The sequence below is a fragment of the Sciurus vulgaris genome (assembly GCF_902686455.1).
Source record: "Sciurus vulgaris genome assembly, chromosome: 3".
Lineage (NCBI taxonomy): Eukaryota > Metazoa > Chordata > Mammalia > Rodentia > Sciuridae > Sciurus > Sciurus vulgaris.
This window is the reverse complement of record NC_136463.1, coordinates 165,659,454-165,679,473: the sequence shown is the minus strand read 5'-3', so window position 1 is coordinate 165,679,473 and position 20,020 is coordinate 165,659,454. Positions and strand designations below refer to the sequence as shown.

At 35.7% G+C, this 20,020-nt stretch overlaps 1 protein-coding gene across 6 annotated transcripts in view; it reads right to left on the bottom strand.

Annotated features, from left to right (window-relative positions):
• Positions 1-20,020, bottom strand: part of SPAG16 (sperm associated antigen 16) — a 1,132,889-nt gene that overhangs the window by 887,092 nt on the left and 225,777 nt on the right. The gene's annotated exons all lie outside the window — the stretch shown is intronic.

Sequence of the window (20,020 nt, the reverse complement as noted above, 5' to 3'; positions counted from 1 at the left end):
ATGTGTTGGTGAGGATGTGGGGAAAAAAGTACACTCATACATTGCTGGTGAGGTTGCAAATTAGTGCAGCCACTCTGGAAAGCAGTATGGAGATTCCTTAGAAAACTTGGAATGGAACCACCATTTGACCCAGCTATCCCACTCCTTGGCCTATATCCAAAGGACTTAAAATCAGTATACTACAGTGATGCAGTCACATCAATCTTCGTAGTTACTCAATTCAATAGCTAGATTGTGGAACCAACCTAGATGTCCTTCAATTGATGAATGGATAAAGAAACTGTGGTATATATACACAATGGAATATTACTCAGCCATAAAGAAGAATAAAATTATGGCATTTGCAGGCAAATGAATGAAGTTGGATAATAGCATGCTAAGTGAGATAAGCCAATTCCCCAAAACCAAAGACCTGATCTCTCTGATAAGTGGATGATGATACATAATGGGGGATGGGAGGGAGGCAAGAATGGAGGAAGGATGGATTTTATAGAGGAGAAAGAGAGGTGGGAGGGGTGGGGGAAAGGAAAAAGTAACAGAATGAGACAAACATCATAATCCTATGTACATGTATGATTACACAATGGTACAACTCTACTTCATGTACAACCAGAGAAACAAGTTGTTTACAATGAATCAAAATAAATAAGTTATAACAAAAAAAGAAGAATGAAATTATGGCATTTGCAGGTAAATGGAGTTGGAGAACATTATACTAAGTGAAATAAGCCAAACCACAAAACACAAAGGCCAAATGTTTTCTCTGATGTGCAGATGCTGGTGCATAATGGTGGGAAGGGAAGAAAGGGACTTTGATTCTGCAGAGGGGAGTGAAGGGAAAGGAAGGGGTGTGGGAATGGGAAAGATGGTGGAATGAGATGGACATTATTACCCTACATACATGTATGATTATAATACCAGTGTCACTCTGCACCATGTTCAGCCAGAAGAAGGAGAAGTTGTGCTCCATTTGTGTACAATGTGTCTAAATGTATTCTATGTCACATATAACTAATTAGAACATATTTAAAAAATAAAAAAAATAATAAAAAAGAAAAATTAAAAGGATGCTACTAGAAAAAGTATTCCTATTTGATGATGATGCAATTCTATATTTAGAAGACCCCAAAACCTCCATTGGAAAAAACTTCTAGAGCTCATAAATGAATTCACCAAAGTGACAGGATATAAGATTAGCACCCAGAAATCAACTGCATTGCTGTACATCAGTGGTGAATCTACTGAAATAGAAATTAAAAAAAACTACCCCATTCACAAAAAATAAAGTGTCAAAAAAATAAAGTATTTGAGAATCAATTTAACAAAACAGGTGAAAGACCTCTCCAGTGAAAACTACAGAACACTAAAGAAAGAAATTAAAGAAAACAGTAGAAGATGGAAAGATCTCCCATGTTCTTAGATAGGCAGAATTAATATTGTCAAATGGTCATGCTACCAAAAGTGCTATACAGATTTAATGCGATTCCTGGTAAAATCTCAATGATATCCTTCATAGAAATAGAAAAATCAGTCATCAAATTCATTTGGAAAAATAAGAAACTCAGAGTACCCAAAGAAATACTTAAGGAGAAAAGAGGTGCACAGGCTTCACAATAGCAGAACTTAATTTAGACCATAGAGCTATAGTAACAATAAGGGCATGGTATTGACACTAAAAGAGACATGTAGACAATGGTACAAAATAGAAGACATGGATGCAAACCCACATAAGTACAGTTATCTCATGTTAGACAAAGGTTCCAAAAAACACATTGGAGAAAGGATAGCCTCTTCACTAAATGGTGGTGAGAAAACTGGAAATCCATATGCAGAGAAATGAAGTTAAACCCCTATCTCTCACCCTGCTCAAAACGCAACTCAAAGTGGACCAAGGACTTAGGTATTAGACCAGAGACCCTGGGCCTAACAGAAGAAAAAGTAGGTCCAAATCCACATCATGTCAGCTTAGGAACTGGCTTCTTTAACAAGACTCCTAAAACGCAAGAAATAAAATCAAGAATCAATAAATAGGATGGAATCAAACTAAAAAACTTCTTCACAGCAAAGGAAACAATCAAGAATGTGAAGAGAGAGTCTACAGAATGGGAGAAAATCATTGCCACCTGCACCTGAGATAGAGCATTATTCTTCATATATAAAAACTCAAAAAACTTAATACCAAAAAACAAATAACCTAATCCATAATGGGCAAAGGAATTGAACAGACACTTCACAGAAGAAGGTATATGATTGATCAACAAATATATGAAAAAATGTTCAACACCTCTAGCAGTTAGAGAAATGCAAATTAAAACTACATTGAGATTTCATCTCACTCCAGTCAGAATGGCAATTTTCAAGAATACAAGCAACAATAAGTGTTGGCAAGGATGTGAGGGAAAAGGTACACTCATACATAGCTGGTGGAACCACAAGTGGTGCTACTATTATGGATAGCTGTATGGAGATTGCTTAGGAAACTTGGATTGAAACCACCATTTGACCCACTCCTTAGTCTATACCCAAAGGACTTAAAATCAGCATACTACAGCGATGCAGCCATATCCATGTTTACAACAGCTCAATTCACAACAGCTAAACTATCAAACCAAACTAAAGAATTGATTAATAAAATGTGGTACATATACACTATTGAATACTACTCAGTCATAAAAATGAATGAAATTATGTCATTTGCTGGTAAATGGATGGATCTGGAGAATATCACACTAAAATAAGCCCACCCCAAAAACCAAAGACTGAACTTTTTCTCTGATATGTGGATGCTAACTTACAATATGGGGGCATGGGGAGAGGGAAGTATAGGAAGTATAGTACTTTGGATTATACTAAGGGGAATGAAGGGTATGGAGGGGGGATGGGAATAGGAAAGATAGCAAAATAAACCAGATACTACTATGTGCATGTACACGATCAATGTAATTCTACATCATGTACAACCAGAATAATGAGAATTTATACTCCACATTTGTATGTCAATATACATTCTACTATCATGTATAACTAATAAGAACAAATAAAAATTTTTAAAAAGAAAAAAAAGAATGCAGATAATAGTTCAGAGGCAATAAGAATTTATCATATAAAGTTTTTATCTAAACCTTTAAAATATTATTAACTAAGGTTATATTAAATAAAAGAATATATTATTGACTCTCCTATCCATGGGTTCAACAAAACATGGACCAAAATTTTTAAAAATATTTTGTAATGAACACTTATAGACACATTAGGTCATTATTCTCTAAATGATACCATGTAAGAACTATTTATAATATTTATATTGTACTAAGTATTATAATTAGAGATGATTTAAAGTATTCAGGACAATGTGTGTAGGTTATACACAAATACTAGGCCATTTTACAGAAGAGACTTCAGCATCTGAAGATTTTGATATCTGTGAGATGCTGGAAACAATCCCCACAAAATACCAAGGTATGTCTGTATATCATATTAAATTTATCATCTGACTGAACCATAAGAACCTTAACAAGCACAATACAGCATCCCTTCCTGTTCATTATTTTGTATATGTTTATTTCTCTGAAATTATTGTACCTACTATAATTTACCACTTAAGTCAATTATTAACTTTAATAAAGTAGTCAACTTTTATACAGAAAAAAGAGACTCTTCCAAAAACCACCTTCCAATGGTCTAGCACTTCTTTACTACTAAACCTGTCTTTTTCTTAGCCACTTCTTATTAGCGTTTACTTTTCATTGTAAATGAAACAATCACAAAAGTGCCAGATATAAAAACAGGAAAATATAGCAGCTACAGCATTGACAAAGTCAATATTGATAGGAGCAAACAAGTAATTGTATTAACTATGCAGAGGTAAGTCATCTCCAGTCTCCACTTGTAATCAGGAACACAAAAGAAACTCAAATTTCTTCCTAATTTTTTATATTCCCTCTTTTTGCTCATAGAATACTGGAGGTGCCATAATCCCCCTGTCCTTAAATCTGGCACTTTGGTGGTTATTAAAATGAAAGGCTAAGACATTCCATTTTTAAATGACAACATTGGCTACTCTAATTAAAATGTATAATTATATGCCAGTTCATTGAACATTCTCCAACTTTAAAAATAATGAAGAACTCTAAATTAAACATTTTTAAAAGATACAGTATTATTTTTCACAATATGGAAATATTCGTTCAACTGTAAAAGTTTTGTAATTTCTCTGTTTGACTGAAAAATCATTAACAAAGCAATTACCTCAAGGCTGAGACACTTTTGTTAATTAGAGATGAAAGAAAATAATAATAATAAATGAAATGTAAGAAAATATGAACGGTTTGTTGATTTATGTCAAGGTAACTTACATCAAACATTTTAGGGTAGTGGTTACATTATAAAAATAGATGACAATTATGTAGATCTATTATTTATATAAATACAAAATACATAATAAGCATATATTATATATATGTATTTCCAAGATAAAAAATAATAATATTTAGATCACCTCAGACTTTGTGTAATATAAAGATAGAATTAGTAATACTGTGATTTTCTAATGTAGCTTATTTTTTTAAAAAGTGAAAATTTTAAAAATTAAGCAAGTGTTACGTTGCCTATGGGCTTGTAAATTTAACTCCATTTTAATCTTCAACATTTCATTATTCAATATTAAAATACCATTATGCAAATAAAAACTATTTTAATTCATTTATCTGAATTGTGCTAAGGTGATTAAGACATAAAAACTATGTTAGGACATTAAAATATGACATGTAAAGATGAAATTAGAAGACTCATAATGCCAAACATAGTATTTTAACTTCTTTCCTTAGGCAAATTGTTTAAAATTACCACACTATTGATTTTTGAACATCAGTAGCAATCTGAAAATAACTTTCATTAATACTATACCTTATTTGTTAAATTAAGCTTCCAGCAAAATTAGCATACTTAATAGCATGATTTATTAACAAGGTCAATTTTAGCACTCACTTTCTGTTAGGTTACAACTCAGTGAAGCACTAAATTATTCTTGTAACAAGAAGTCACTAAATGATGCTCTTTTTTTTTTTTTTTTTTTTTTTTAGTCGAAAATTTACAATTGCCTGCTGAGTCTGCCAAAAACCAAAATAGCTGTGCTAAGGACAAAGAAACAAACATTTTGTAGTAAAAATTTGTTTGGACTTAATCATGAATATCTAGTGATAGTTGTACAAGTTGAAAGTTACAAGACTCAAGCATTTTCAAGTGTTTTATGCCAACTAAGTTTTACGTTGAACTTAGCTATATTCAGTCAATGTAATTAATAAGCATATAAATATTGTCTTCTCATGCTATATTTTAGATAAAATGTATATTGGAGATTTGGCAGTTGGCCTAACGGGGCAGTATCCCACTGACACAAGATCAACTACTTCAGATTCAATATTACCAACAATCTTAAAACCAGCAATTTTAAAGAGATGATTTTACCACCATTGAAGAGTAGCTTGATGTACACATATCTATGGAATTTAGAGTATTTAAGAGCAAATGAAATGATTGTTCAAATGCTGGAATTAGCAGAAGACGAATCCTAATCTAAGGAAGCACTATCATCTGTCTGAGATGATAAACAGTATACATTCATCCTTTTAAGTTTGAATGAAATAAACTGTATTTTTGGAGATTGCTATTACATTTTCAGAGTATATTTTAGCTGATGAAATGTTCAGAGGATATATATAATCCAGCAAGACTACAAAAAGGAAGTGATATGTCCTATTAATTATAATTCTGTTTGGCTGTATCTGTGTGGAAAAGAAATGATTGATAGTCTGGTATAAGAAACTACTGAGTTTTTTAAATTTAACTTAAAAATGTGAAAATGCCTTATATTAAATAAATCAATGATAAATATATCAATCAATGAAGGAAATGTAAACTAGGGAGGAGAAATTTACAGTGATTGAAGAATCCTTTGATCCAACTGTTTCCTTCATTTAAAAAAATGTGATTATTAATATATTACCTGTGTAACCATGTGCAATAACTGACTTTCTTAATGTTAACTATGCATTTTTGAGTTTTATTAAGAATAGCATTGTCATAAGTAAATATTTCAGTTTTCTTTTAAAATATGGAGGAAGGACACCATAGAAAGTTACAAAATATACTCATTTTACATGCACAGGAAGATTTCAATTAAGATGTACCTAATTTTCTTACTAATACATATAATAAATTTGATATAAGATGCCAATTTAAATTCAAGTCTGTAACATCACATTTTACCTAATCTTAATTGAAGTGACCAAAGGAATTTGAAATAGAAACTGAGTCACATTAGTACCTAGAAAAATGTGTCATCCACATATTTCAAGATGTTATTTAATTCTAAGAAAGACAGTGTAAGAAGATGTTTGCTTACCATAAATTGAACTTACATATTGTTTTTATTTATTTTGTGATTATTAACTAGTTTGAGAGACAAAACATCCTTAAAACTGGAGTGTATCTTTCTGATAGCACCAGAGCCTACTTCAGTATTGAAAAATGAATGAATCAAAGCAAAAAAAGTACATGATCCAACTGCTTTGCTTCTGTGACCAAAAGACTTGAGAAGAACAATTCTAGAGGAGGAAATGTTTATTGGGGGGCTCACAGTTTCAGAGGTCTCAGTTCATAAGGGCAAGTTCCCTTCCTCAGAGCTGGAGGTGAGTGAGGCAGAACATCATGGTGGAAGGGTGTGGTAGAGGAAAGCAGCTAGGAACATGGTACCAGGCAGAGAGAGAGAGGGAGACACCCCTCATCAGACAAAATTTATAACCCAAAGGCACACTCCCAATGACCCACCTCCTCTAGCCACAACCTATGGGTCTACAGTTACTACCCTATCAGGATAGTTATTCCCTATTAGAATTAATGTACTGATTAGAATAAGACTCTCTTAACCCAATCATTTTATCTCTAAACTTTCTTGCATTGTCTCACACATGAGCTTTTGGGGGAACACCTAATATTTAAACCATAATACCACCCCACCTGACGTTTCCTAAATTAAAGAATAGTTGGTGTAAACAATGGTGACCTAAGGAAGAACTGCTGCCAAGTAGGTGAATATAATTAGCCCAAAACTAAGGACAGTAGGTAACTGGACATTATGATATTGACAGCTTCTCTTCCTTGATAGAATAGACTATAAAACCAAAAAGCAGAACAAGCAAAAGTGTATTAAATATCTAGATTGTAAACTAAGTCAAACTGAAGGCAAAATACAGAAATATTTTGATATAAAGGTAGCTTTGTTATAGAAACATCACAAAGACCAAAAAGTCCTTTGGAGAGAGATTTATGTGCTTGTCTGGGCTAGCCCTCACTGCTTTCCATTACTTTCTGAGTGCAATATCACTGAACTTATAGCCAGCAGAATTCCACTATAATGTCTGGGACATTTTTCATGTGTCCACCTTCAGTGATTTTTAAGTAGTTTGAAAGCTGATTCACATGAAATTGCCATAATATGGCACTTTTTACAAGGACATAAATGGCAATTTCATATAGTTTAACCCACTGCTTGATCTAAATTGTAATTTTCTCTACAAATTTGAGTAAAGACAAGAAGAAAAACATCAAAATCTCCTTGGAAATAATATAATCTATAAAAGAAATATCAAAATTTCAGAGAAAAAATAAAACATTTTGAGTAAAATCTAATACACAAATTTTAAACACAAACACATACAACTGGAGAAGCTTTGGACACTCTTTAAAATTTCCTTTTTATAATTTTTGGCAAGACTCTACTTGTTTTAACTTACTAAATCTTCACAGCAACCCTATAAGGTATGTTCAATTATCCACATCATATTACACATACATGATTACTGTCAACACCCAATGAAAAAATGCACTCAAGGTTTCAATGAGAATGTAATAGTTTGTTGTTAGCCTGTACTCTGTTATCAAACATTTCTTCTCGATATATGATAATAAATGTACACATTCACATATACTTGTACTCATAAATGTTGAAAACTGGCACTTAAATTCAATGAGAATATAATTGGTTGCAAAATAATTAGTGCTTTAAACATTCTTAAATAATACAGAAAAAAATTTATATTATATTTAACACTATACATTTAAGGTTCCATTCCAATGTGGAATTAACATTTCCAAGAAATTACAAGAAAGATTGGGACTATTTTATCTCAAAATGGTACATGAACTTAGTAGAAACACAGAGAAAAGTATAGATAGACATAATTGACATTTTTCATATTAGACATTATAATTTTCATTTCTAGAAGTTATACTTCTAGGTGTTTTATATTTTCCATAGTTACTTAACATGTTTATGATTTCTTTCAAGTTATTAAACATACAAAAAGTTTTATTATCTGTGTATTCTATGCTCTCTATATGTCTTTCCAGGTCACTATCAATTGATTGGTGGTTACATAATCATTTGGGGTCATTTTTTAAAATTTCTTGGTTGGATGCCAGGTAATTTTTGTTTGAATGTCTAATATTGTGATTTTACTTTTTTGGGTTCTAAATTATAAAATTTCTTTAAATATTCTTCATCTTTATTCTAACAGATACCATATACTAAAAGGTTTGAATTACAGAAATTTATGTCCTTGTAATTCCAGAGGTCCAACATAAAGTGTTAGCAGGGTTCATTTATTCTGAGGCCTCTTTCCTTGGTTCATAAATAGCTGTCTTTTTACTGTGTCTTCACATGGTTTTCACCTGTGTGTTTGTGTTCTAATCTCACCTTTTAAGAACTTTAGTCACCTATACAAACTTATTTTACCTTAATTATCTCTTCAAATTCCTATTTGTAAATATACTTTCTAAGGTACTGGGAACAAGAACTCTGACATATGAATTTGGAGTCAACACAATCTAACTCATAACAATTCAGTATGTTGAGCTTGACAAATGATACCCATGCCCCAAATGAGCAGACAATTACCAAAACCACTGGAATTTCCATTTGTCCATTTCTATTCTTTCTCTTATATCTTTCATAAAGGCAACCACTCTCTGGATTTCTAATCCTATAGATCATTTACATGTATGGTTAACCTTCACAGAAACAGTCATATGGTAAATATTATATTGCGTCATTCTTCTTTCAAAAGTGTTTTTTTTTTTTTTTGTTTTTTATCCAAAAACAAAAATCTATTTTTATTTTATCCTGGAATACCTTTGCATTTGTTTGTAAAACTTCTGTTGCAAATAATCTGTGGTGTGCCATGTTCTTCTGTGTTAATGATTAACATACAGTGCTAACTGTTGTGCTAAATGCTCTACATTCCTTCAACCATTTATTTTCTCATTAGTTCATTTTAGTTATACAACATTAGAATTCACTTTCACATAATTAAAAAAGCAAGGGATAGAATTTGCTCTAACTCAATCCCCAGTATTTCCCCTTGTCCTCCCAAACTCCCTCCCCATTTCTTTCCATCTATTACTGATCTTTCTGCTATTTATTTATAGTTTTTGTTAAATAGTGCCTTACATTATTAGTATATATACATAATGGTGAGATTCACCGTGGTATATTCATATATGTACTTAGGAAAGTTAGGTCAGATTCATTCCACTTCCTATATTCCTCTGACCTTTCCAAAAGCATGTTTTTGAAATTCATCTTCATTGTTGTGTAAACCCCATAGTTCATTATTTTTAATGCTGAGTAGTACTTCACTTTATGAATATACCACATATTTTATCCATTCTTTATGAAAGTATGTTACTTCAATAGATATTATTTTGAAAAAATGTGACAATGAACATTTTTGTACAAGTCTTTTGTGGGCATACATTTTCAATTATTTGGGTTAAATACCTATAAATAAAGTTCTTGCATAATAAAGTACATGTGTGTTTAACTTTTTGAGAAACTGCCAACCAGTCCACAGAGAATATGCTGAAATAAACATTTTAAATTAATGTTGAAAATATAAAACCTCAATGATTCCAACATTAAATATATATAAAACATACTTATGCACAAATATGATTACAGGGTAATATCAAAATGCCAGTAGCCATTATCTTTAAATAGTAGGATTATAAATATTTTTCTTATTTTCATTTTCTTTATATTCATGTGTTTCTATTTGAGGGCAAAAAATAAGTCTCTTTACTAAAAAATGTATGTGAAATAACCTCCCATTTCTTTTTAATTTCAAAGAATTTTCCATGAACTTTTAAAATGTATATTACAATGAACTTCTTGTGCCCTCTGGTTTATTACGTGCAAATTCAGAAAGAGGATGGCACCTATTGCAGAAGCTTCATAATAGAACAGAGAATAGAATGAGGATTCTGTTAGTGCTAGTGTCTTGCAACCCAAGGAGAGTACTCACCAATTGTCAGTGAAGATAAATGTTTCTGCCTTTCAGTCTGAAAAGTGTCAGCTTAACTCCTAACCACTCAATAAAAGTGATGTGTGATGCAGAATGCTAAATCAGAGGAGGAAGAAGCAAGACTTTGAGCATTCTGCTTAATCTGGTGTTGAAATACATATACATATATTAAAAAGTAGTATGTATACATTATATACACCCATGTATGAAATTTTTACATATATATGAAATATGATAGTGTATGACTTAAATACATGTACATGTTATAGCTAATATTATAGCTATAATTGTTACGACTTTGTAAATAAATATATATGCATTCTACATTGCAGAGAAACTTAATTCTAAGAATAATCACTGTAGTTGCAGCATAAATAGATGTTAATCAGGAAAACTGTTTTGCAGGGTTGTGTTAGTGGAAAAAAAATGAACATTTTTATATAAATTAATTAGCATTTTAAAAATACAGTTAATCTTTAAATAACAAATTAAATAACTCTAATTTGAAGATAGCGAAGTAAAAAGTTGTAGCATATGTTTAAAATAGGAAACAAAAAGAGAAAACATTATTTTAATATCAATAAAATACTTAGAAAAAAATAAAAGATAAAAGTTCCTCATGGTGATACTTCCTAAAAGTAAACAAACACTCTGATGGTAGTGCTCAGTTTTTAACTAAAGTGCTTATATCAAAATACAGAAACAAAACTCTCTAGAGAAGGGAGGATGGAGGATTAAAGGAAGGGTGCACTCTCCAGCTGCCCCTCAGCTCCAGATTCAAGCAGGAGGAGGACTTGCCTCAGCAAGGCGGTGGCTAAGGGAATTCACTGAAATGCAATGTTAGACAGTAAAATACTCAGAGACAGAAAGTCAGAAGCTTTGAACATAAAATAAGAAATAATATGTTAGAGAAGGGCCAGCTTGGGTTGTGACAGCAGAGGCAGCACTGATAATGCCCTGCGGAGGGGACAGGGAGCACAGGTAGAAACAGAGGAAAGCAGGGTGAATAAAAGGCTGGGGGAACCTGAGTAAATAGAGGAGGCCAACAACTAACGCAGAGATGGTGGTGGAAGTTGATTGGTAAAAAATGATCAGAACCATTGGACCAACGGGCAGAGAGTCCTGGTGGGAACCCACTGCAAGTAGCCTTGTGACAGGGAGCAAGGCAGGGCAATCAGGAGCTCATAAAACGACCTTTCCAGCCTGACCCAGCAGTTGCCCATTAGGTGGTCCAAGTGTGCCTGGACCAGCATGACTGAAATAGGTGCAAAGGACTGCATAGGTGATCCAGTGGGAGATCCTGAGCGGTGAGAGCCCCTTTTGTTTCTGGTGGCCCACAGAAGCAACTAGGAAGACATGAGAAACCAGCCAGTCATGTCTGCATTGCAGGTCTGATTCTGGGTAATTCACATACACAGCAGGGGAATAGGTGAGACTAGTGGAGGGTTCCATCCAAAACCTTAAAAATGGGATTTTGTGAAGTCCCTGAAAGATAGCATCCAAGAGAGGCGGGTGGCTGGGTGTGGATCTGATTTCAAATACCCTCTGAAAGAATTCCAAAGGACAGCCAAAATTAAACCCCAAATCCTGGAAATTTAGAACCATGCATCGGTTCTGCTCTGGGAGTACATAATTGGGCAGTACTCCCCCATCTATTCTACCCCATACTGTATGACAGGGAGCCGAGAGCTACTACAAACCAATTTAGGCTCCAGACCACAAGGGCTGGCAGTTTGGTGAGATACACAAAGAGGTGGAATTTACAATCCCTAGTCCTTGGTCCAAGGGTTACAGAGCCAAAAAAAAAAAAATAGACAAAGAATGGTAAAAGAGCATAAGCAATGAACATCTATACTTGCCAATAATTTGGACCACCTCAGTGGAAACAAGACTTGTATTTTTCTTTATGCATATTTTTCCTATTTCTCCCCCTTTTCCTATTTCTCTCTTTCTAACGGTTTTTTTTTTTTTTTTTTCTTTTAGAAGAAGGGGAAAAAAGTTTTATTGATTTGCTAAGCAAAGGAGAAGGACAGGGGACTCCTGTCCCAAAGGCTGTGATTTTCCCCATCAGGGGGAAAGAGGAGTTTTAAAGAGATGGTTCAAAGACTACATACCAGATGCCCTGACTGGGGCCATAATTCACTTGTAAATTTGGAAGATTTCTTAGATATCCTGGCATCTTCCCAAATGTCTGAATTACTTCATTCCTGTGGTAGGGTGTGTGTGTGCTCAACGATAGATAACTAAACCTAGGACGGGGTAGAGGGCAATTCTGTTTGTCCCCAAGATTAGGTAGGGAGAGATTAGGCAGGGAGAGTTACCAAAAATATATGAAACATTCTTTAAATGAAGAAATACAAATGGCCCAGGGATATATAGGAAAAATGTTCAACATCCCTGGTAATCAGGGAAATGCAAAGCAAAATATCACTGAGATTTCATCTCACTCCAGTTAGAATGGCAGTAATCAAGAATACAAATAATAATAAATGTTGGCAAGGATGTGGGGAAAATGTTACATTCATACATTGTTGGTGGGACTGCAAATTAGTACGACTTTGGACTGCAGTATGGATATGCTCAAAGGACTAGGTATAGTACTACCAGATGACCCAGTTATCCCATTCCTGGGTATTTATACAAAAGAACTATAATTAGCAAACCTTATTCATACAGGCACGTCAATGTTTATACTAGTACCATTCACAACAGTCATGTTATAGAAACAGCCGAGGAATCTGTCAACAGATGAATGAATTAAGAATATTTGGTATATACATAAATGAAATTTTACTAGTTGTAAAGAAGAAAGAAATTCAGACATTACTGGCAAACAAATAGAAGTACTAAGTGAATGAGCCAGACTCAAAAAGTAAAGGGTAGAATGTTTTTAGTCATGTGGAAGCTAGAGCAAAGTAAGGGAAAAAGGTGGTGGGGGGTGGGGGTCAGATCTCACAAAAATAAAAGGGAAGATCAGTGGCCTAGAGGAAAAAGATTGAGGGTGAGGTAGGAGGGATTAGGAAAGAAGAAAATGCAGCACTGAAAAATCAAACTATTTCCATGTTAAATATATCACAGTTAATTCTACATATATGCATGTACAGAAAGCAGCAATTTAAAAAAACATTAAATAGCCAGGTATGATGGCACAGGCCTGTAATCCCAGCATCTCAAGAGGCTGAAGCAGGAGGATGGTGAGTTCAAAGCCCGCTTCAGTAACTCAGCGAGAGCCTGTGTCTAAATATAATGTAAAAAGGGGCTGAGGATGTGGTTCAGTGATTAAGCACCCCTGGGTTCAATCCATGGTATAAATAAATAAATAAATAAAAGGAAGACCTGAAGAGTGAAGGAAGAGGGATGGAGGGAGGGAAAGAAGAGGAAGAGGCAGCACTGGGGACTGAAATGGAACAAATTCCATGCATGTATAATTACGTTAAATACCACTACTATATATAACTATAATGCACTAACAAAGTGACTTTTAAAAACTGTATACAAATACCTGATAGCCTCCAACAAGGGTATTGGGAATTCCAAGCAGATTTACTACCATAGCTTCAATAATGATGATGTTTCCAATATAAATTCCAATTACTCATATTACTTGCAAGAAAAAGTGAAATAGAACTATAGAAAAATTAGGTCAATAGGAAAAACTTTAACGGATGAGAGATTCAAAAATTTCTGGGGATATAAAGGTAAACTATAATCTTCATTATATGAAACTGAAAAAAGGAAGCTATATTTAGAATGCATGGTAATGGTCTGCACCAGAGAAAGATGCATATATCCCTGTTAAAACTCTATAGTGTCGGAGGTTTCAAGATGGCAAACAAGAGGGTAGCTGCATTTCATGTTGCTCCAGGACTCAGGATTCAAAAGAGGAGATATTGAGAGACTTGGGACCAACTCAAGCCGGGTGAGTCTCTCCCGTTGGGGAGGCGTCCCGGATGGGATGGTAGTCCCCGGAACGCAGGGAACTTTGTGAAGTGGAGCTGCTGGGCGAGATGCCCCTCCCCCCGCTGGAGCAGTGAACTCGGACAACCGGGAGCATCGTAGAGGAGGCCGCTCAGCACAGCGCTGGGACTCAGAGCCACCACTGAGGCTCCAGTGGCTGCCCAGGGGAGGAGCGGCGAGGAGAGCTGTGTGGACTCAGAACACTGAGGCCTGCCCTGAGGAGGAGGAGGAGGAGCGTGGCCACTTGCATTCGGAGTGACTATACCAGAGCTACAGGCAGTGGCCAGAGGAGGAGCTGCGTGGCGAGCTGTTTGGACTCTGAGTGACCGCTTCTGAACACCGGGGACTGCCCTGAGGAGTAGGAGGAGAAGGAGGAAGAGTGCGGTGGGTCATTTGGACTCTCAGTGACTGCATTAGAGCTCCAGGCGGCTGCTCAGAGGAGGAGGTGATTGGTGAGTGGTTTGGACTTAAAGAACTGCTACTGAACATAGGGGGGCTGCCTGGAGGAGAAGGGTGGTGGGTTGCTTGGTCTCGAGTGGCCGCACCAGAGCTCCAGGCGGCTGCCTAGAGGAGGCGTGCAGCGGGTCACGTGGATTCAGAGCCACTCAGAGCGACCGCTCCTGAACACCCAGGGGGTTACCAGGAGGAGGAGGAGGAATGGGGCGGGTCACTTGACTCGGAGTGATTGCCCAGGGCAACGGGCAGTTGGTGGGAGGAGGAGGCACGCAGTGAGTTGCATGGACTCCTAGTGACCACACTGGAATACGGGGTGGCTGTCTGGAGGAAGAGGTGTGCGGCGGGTCTCTGGGACTCAGAGCGATTATACGGGGCCCCAGGTGGCTACTCAGAGGAGGAGCCGCAAAGCCAGGTGATTAGGTGCAGAGCAGGGTCCCAGGATCTAGGAGGCTTCTTGGTGGAAGAGCCGCACAGAGACACACTTGGGGCAGAGCGAAGGTTCCAGGACTGCAGGCAGATTCTCCGAGGAGGGGCAGCCTAAGGAGATTCATCTGCGAAGGGTGGGGCTCCCAGGCCCAGGAGGTAGACCAGGCCCCTGGGAACTTTGCAGAGGAAGGCAGCCCAGCCCGGGCAGTAGCTGTAAATTGAGGGGAACCTCTAGGAGAGGAACCGACCAGCGAGACCTCCCCACTGGGTGAGTCTTCCCTGCCGGGTGAGGTTTCCCCACAAGGACGGTAAAACCAGAGACACAGGCCCAAACAGGCCTTGCCTCAGCCCGCAGCCTAGTTCCCCTTTGGATGACCATTGGTCAACAAGTGGAGGCACCTCTGCCCACTAGCAGGGAATATACCCCACCTGAAGGCCACCACTCCTAGAGAGGCAGCTTCCTTGTGGAGCACCGCATTATCAACTTCCTCCAAGACTTCAGCCTACTGAAGGCTAAGAGGGGATATATATAGAAATCTTCAAGGACATTGTAAGTCAATAGAGGAAATCTGCAATATCTCAGCGGTCCACTGATACCTGAACGATATGAGAAAACAAGGAAAGAAAATGCTGCAAACAAATCTAGATGTTACATCAATAAAACCCAATGATAGCATGGCAGAAGAAATGACAGAAAAGGAGTTCACAATGTACATAATTAAAATGATCAGGGAAGCAAACGATGAGATGAAAGAGCAAATGCACACACAGAATGATGAGATGAAAGAGCAAATGCAGACATTGAATGATCACACCAATCGACAGTTAAAAGAGCAAATACAGGAAGCAAAAGATCATTTCAATAAAGAGTTAGAGATATTGAAAAAAAACCAAACAGAAATCCTTGAAATGAAGGAAACAATAAACCAAATTAAGAACTCCATAGAAAGCATATCCAGTAGGATAGAACACCTGGAAGACAGAACCTCAGACATTGAAGACAAAATATTTAACCTTGAAAACAAAGTCGAACAAACAGAGAAGTTGGTAAGAAATCATGAACAGAATCTACAAGAACTAAGGGATATCATGAAAAGGCCAAATTTAAGAATTATTGGGATTGAGGAAGGCCTAGAGAAACAAACCAAAGGAATGAACAATCTATTCAATGAAATAATATCAGAAAATTTCCCAGATCTGAAGAATGAAATGGAAAATCAAGTTCAAGAGGCTTATAGGACTCCAAATACACAAAATTACAACAGACCCACACCAAGGCACATTATAATGAAAATACCTAACCCTAACCCTAACATACAAAATAAAGACAGAATTTTAAAGGCTGAGAGAAAAGAACCAAATTACATTCAGGGGGAAACCAATACGGATATCAGCAGATTTTTCAATCCAGACCCTAAAAGCTAGAAGGGCCTGAAACGACATTTACCAAGCCCTGAAAGAAAATGGATGCCAACCAAGAATCTTATACCCAGCAAAACTTACCTTCAAATTTGACGATGAAATAAAATCCTTCCATGATAAACAAAAGCTAAAAGAATTTACAAAAAGAAAGCCAGCATTACAGAACATTCTCAGCAAAATATTTCATGAGGAAGAGATGAAAAACAAAGAAGCAAATCAGCAAAGGGAGGAATTATCCTAAAGGAATTGTCAAATAAAGGAGGAACCAAGTAGTGTCAAATAAATAAATAAATAAAATTTAAAAAATGAACCATATGACCGGGAAACCAAATCATATCTCAATAATAGCCCTGAATGTTAATGGCCTGAATTCATCAATCAAAAGACATAGACTGGCAGATTGGATTAAAAAGAAGGTTCCAACAATATGTTGCCTACAAGAGACTCACCTCATAGAAAAAGATACCCATAGACTAAAGGTGAAAGGATGGGGAAAAACATACCATGCACATGGACTCAGCAAAAAAGCTGGAGTATCCATCCTCATTTCCGATAATGTGGACTTCAAGCCAAAGTTAGAAGGGATAAAGAAGGTCATTTCATACTGCTTAAGGGAAGCATAAATCAGCAAGATATAACAATCATAAACATCTATGCCCCAAACAGTGGCTCATCCATGTATGTCAAACAAATCCTTCTCAATTTCAGAAACCAAATAGACCATAACACAATAATACTAGGTGATTTTAACACGCCTCTCTCACCACTGGACAGATTTTCCAGACAAAAATTGAACAAAGAAACCATAGATCTCAACAACACAATCAATAATTTAGACTTAATGGACATTTATAGAATATACCATCCAACCAAGAGTGAATACACTTTCGTCTCAGCAGCACATGGATCCTTCTCTAAAATAGACCATATATTATGCCACAAAGCTAATGTTAGCAAATACAAGAAGATAGAGACACTACCATGTATTCTATCAGATCATAATGGATTGAAGTTAGAAATAAATGAAAGAGTAAAACACAGAAACTATTCCAACATCTGGAGATTAAACAATATGCTATTATATGATGAATGGATGACAGAAGATATTAGGGAGGAAATTGAAAAATTCTTAGAGGTAAATGAGAACAAACTTCATATCAATATCTCTGGGACACTATTAAAGCAGTACTTAGAGGGAAATTTATTTCATGGAGCGCATTTAATAAAAGAAGTAAAACTCAACAAATAAACGACCTAACACTACAGCTCAAAGCCCTAGAAAAAGAAGAACAGAACAGCACCAAAAATAGTAGAAGACAGGAAATAGTTAAACTCAGAGCTGAAATCAATGAAATTGAAACAAAAGAAACAATACAAAAAACTGACAAAATAAATAGTTGGTTCTTCGAAAAAATAAACAAAATTGATAAACCTTTAGCCACACTAACAAAGAGAAGATGAGAGAAAACCCAAATCAGTAAAATTCGGAATGAACAAGGAAATATCACAACAGACAGGATGGAAATACAAAACATAATTAGAAGCTATTTTGAAAATCTATACTCCAACAAAATAGAAAATTTTGAAGACATCAACAGGTTTCTAGAGACATATGAATTGCCTAAACTGAACGAGGAGGACATACGCAATTTAAATAGACCAATTTCAAGTACTGAAATAGAAGAAGTCATCAAAAGCCTACCAACAAAGAAAAGTCCGGGACCAGATGGGTTCTCAGCCGAGTTCTACAAAACCTTTAAAGAAGAGCTCATTCCAATACTTCTCAAAGTATTCTATAAAATAGAAGAAGAGGGAACCCTCCCAAACTCATTCTATGAAGCCAATATCACACTGATACCTTCAGACAGAGACTCATGAAGGAAAGAAAATTTCAGACCAATATCCTTAATAAACATCGACGCAAAAATTCTCAACAAAATTTTAGCAAATCACATACAAAAACATATTAAAAAGATAGTGCACCATGATCAAATGGGTTTCATCCCAGGGATGCAAGATTGGTTCAACATCAGGAAATCAATAAATGTAATTCACCATATCAATAGATTTAAAGTCAAGAATCACATGATTATTTCAATAGATGCAGAAAAAGCATTTGATAAAACACAGCACCTCTTCATGCTCAAAACACTAGAATAATAGGGATAGTGGGAACATTCCTTAACATTGTAAATGCCATTTATGCTAAGCCCATGGCTAATATCATTCTAAATGGTGAAAAACTGAAAGCATTCCCCCTAAAAACTGGAAGAAGGCAGGGATGCCCTCTTTCACCACTTCTATTCAACATCATTCTTGAGACTCTAGCCAGAGCAATTAGATAAACCAATGAAATTAAAGGGATACGAATTGGAAAAGAAGAACTCAAACTATCCCTGTTCGCTGATGACATGATTATATATTTAGAGGAACCTGGAAATTCCACCAGAAAACTCTTAGAACTCATAAGTGAATTCAGTAAAGTAGCAGGTTACAAAATGAATGCTCATAAATCCAATGCATTTTTATACATAAGTGATGAACCTTCAGAAAGAGAAGTTGGGAAAACTACCCCATTCACAATAGCCTTGAAAAAAATAAAATACTTGGGAATCAATCTCACAAAAGAGGTGAAAGACCTCTACAATGAGAACTACAGAACACTAAAGAAAGAAATTAAAGAACACCTTAGAAGATGGAAAGATCTTCTATGTTCTTGGATAGGAAGAATTAATATTGTCAAAATGGCCCTACTACCTAAAGTGCTATACAAATTCAATGCAATTCCAATTAAAATCCCAATGACGTACCTTACAGAAATAGAGCGAGCAATTATGAAATTCATCTGGAAGAATTAGAAACCAAGAATAGCTAAAGCAATCCTTAGCAGGAAGAGTGAAACAGGGGGTATTGCAATACCAGATCTTCAACTCTACTACAAAGCAATAGTAACAAAAACGGCATGGTATTGGTACCAAAATAGAAAGTTAGATCAATGGTACAGAATAGAGGACACGGATACAAACCCAAATAAATACAATTTTCTCATACTAGACAAAGGTGCCAAAAATATGCAATGGAGAAAAGATAGCCTCTTCAACAAATGGTGCTGGGAAAATTGGAAATCCATATGCAATAGAATGAAACTAAACCCATATCTCTCACCATGCACGAAACTAAACTCAAAATGGATTAAGGACCTCGGAATCAGACCAGAGACCCTGCTGATTATAGAAGAAAAAGTAGGTCTAGATCTTCAACATGTTGGCTTAGGACCAGACTTCCTTAACAGGACTCCCATAGCACAAGAAACAAAAGCAAGAGTCAATAACTGGGATAGATTCAAACTAAAAAGCTTTCTCTCAGCACAGGAAACTATCAGCAAAGAGAAGAAAGAG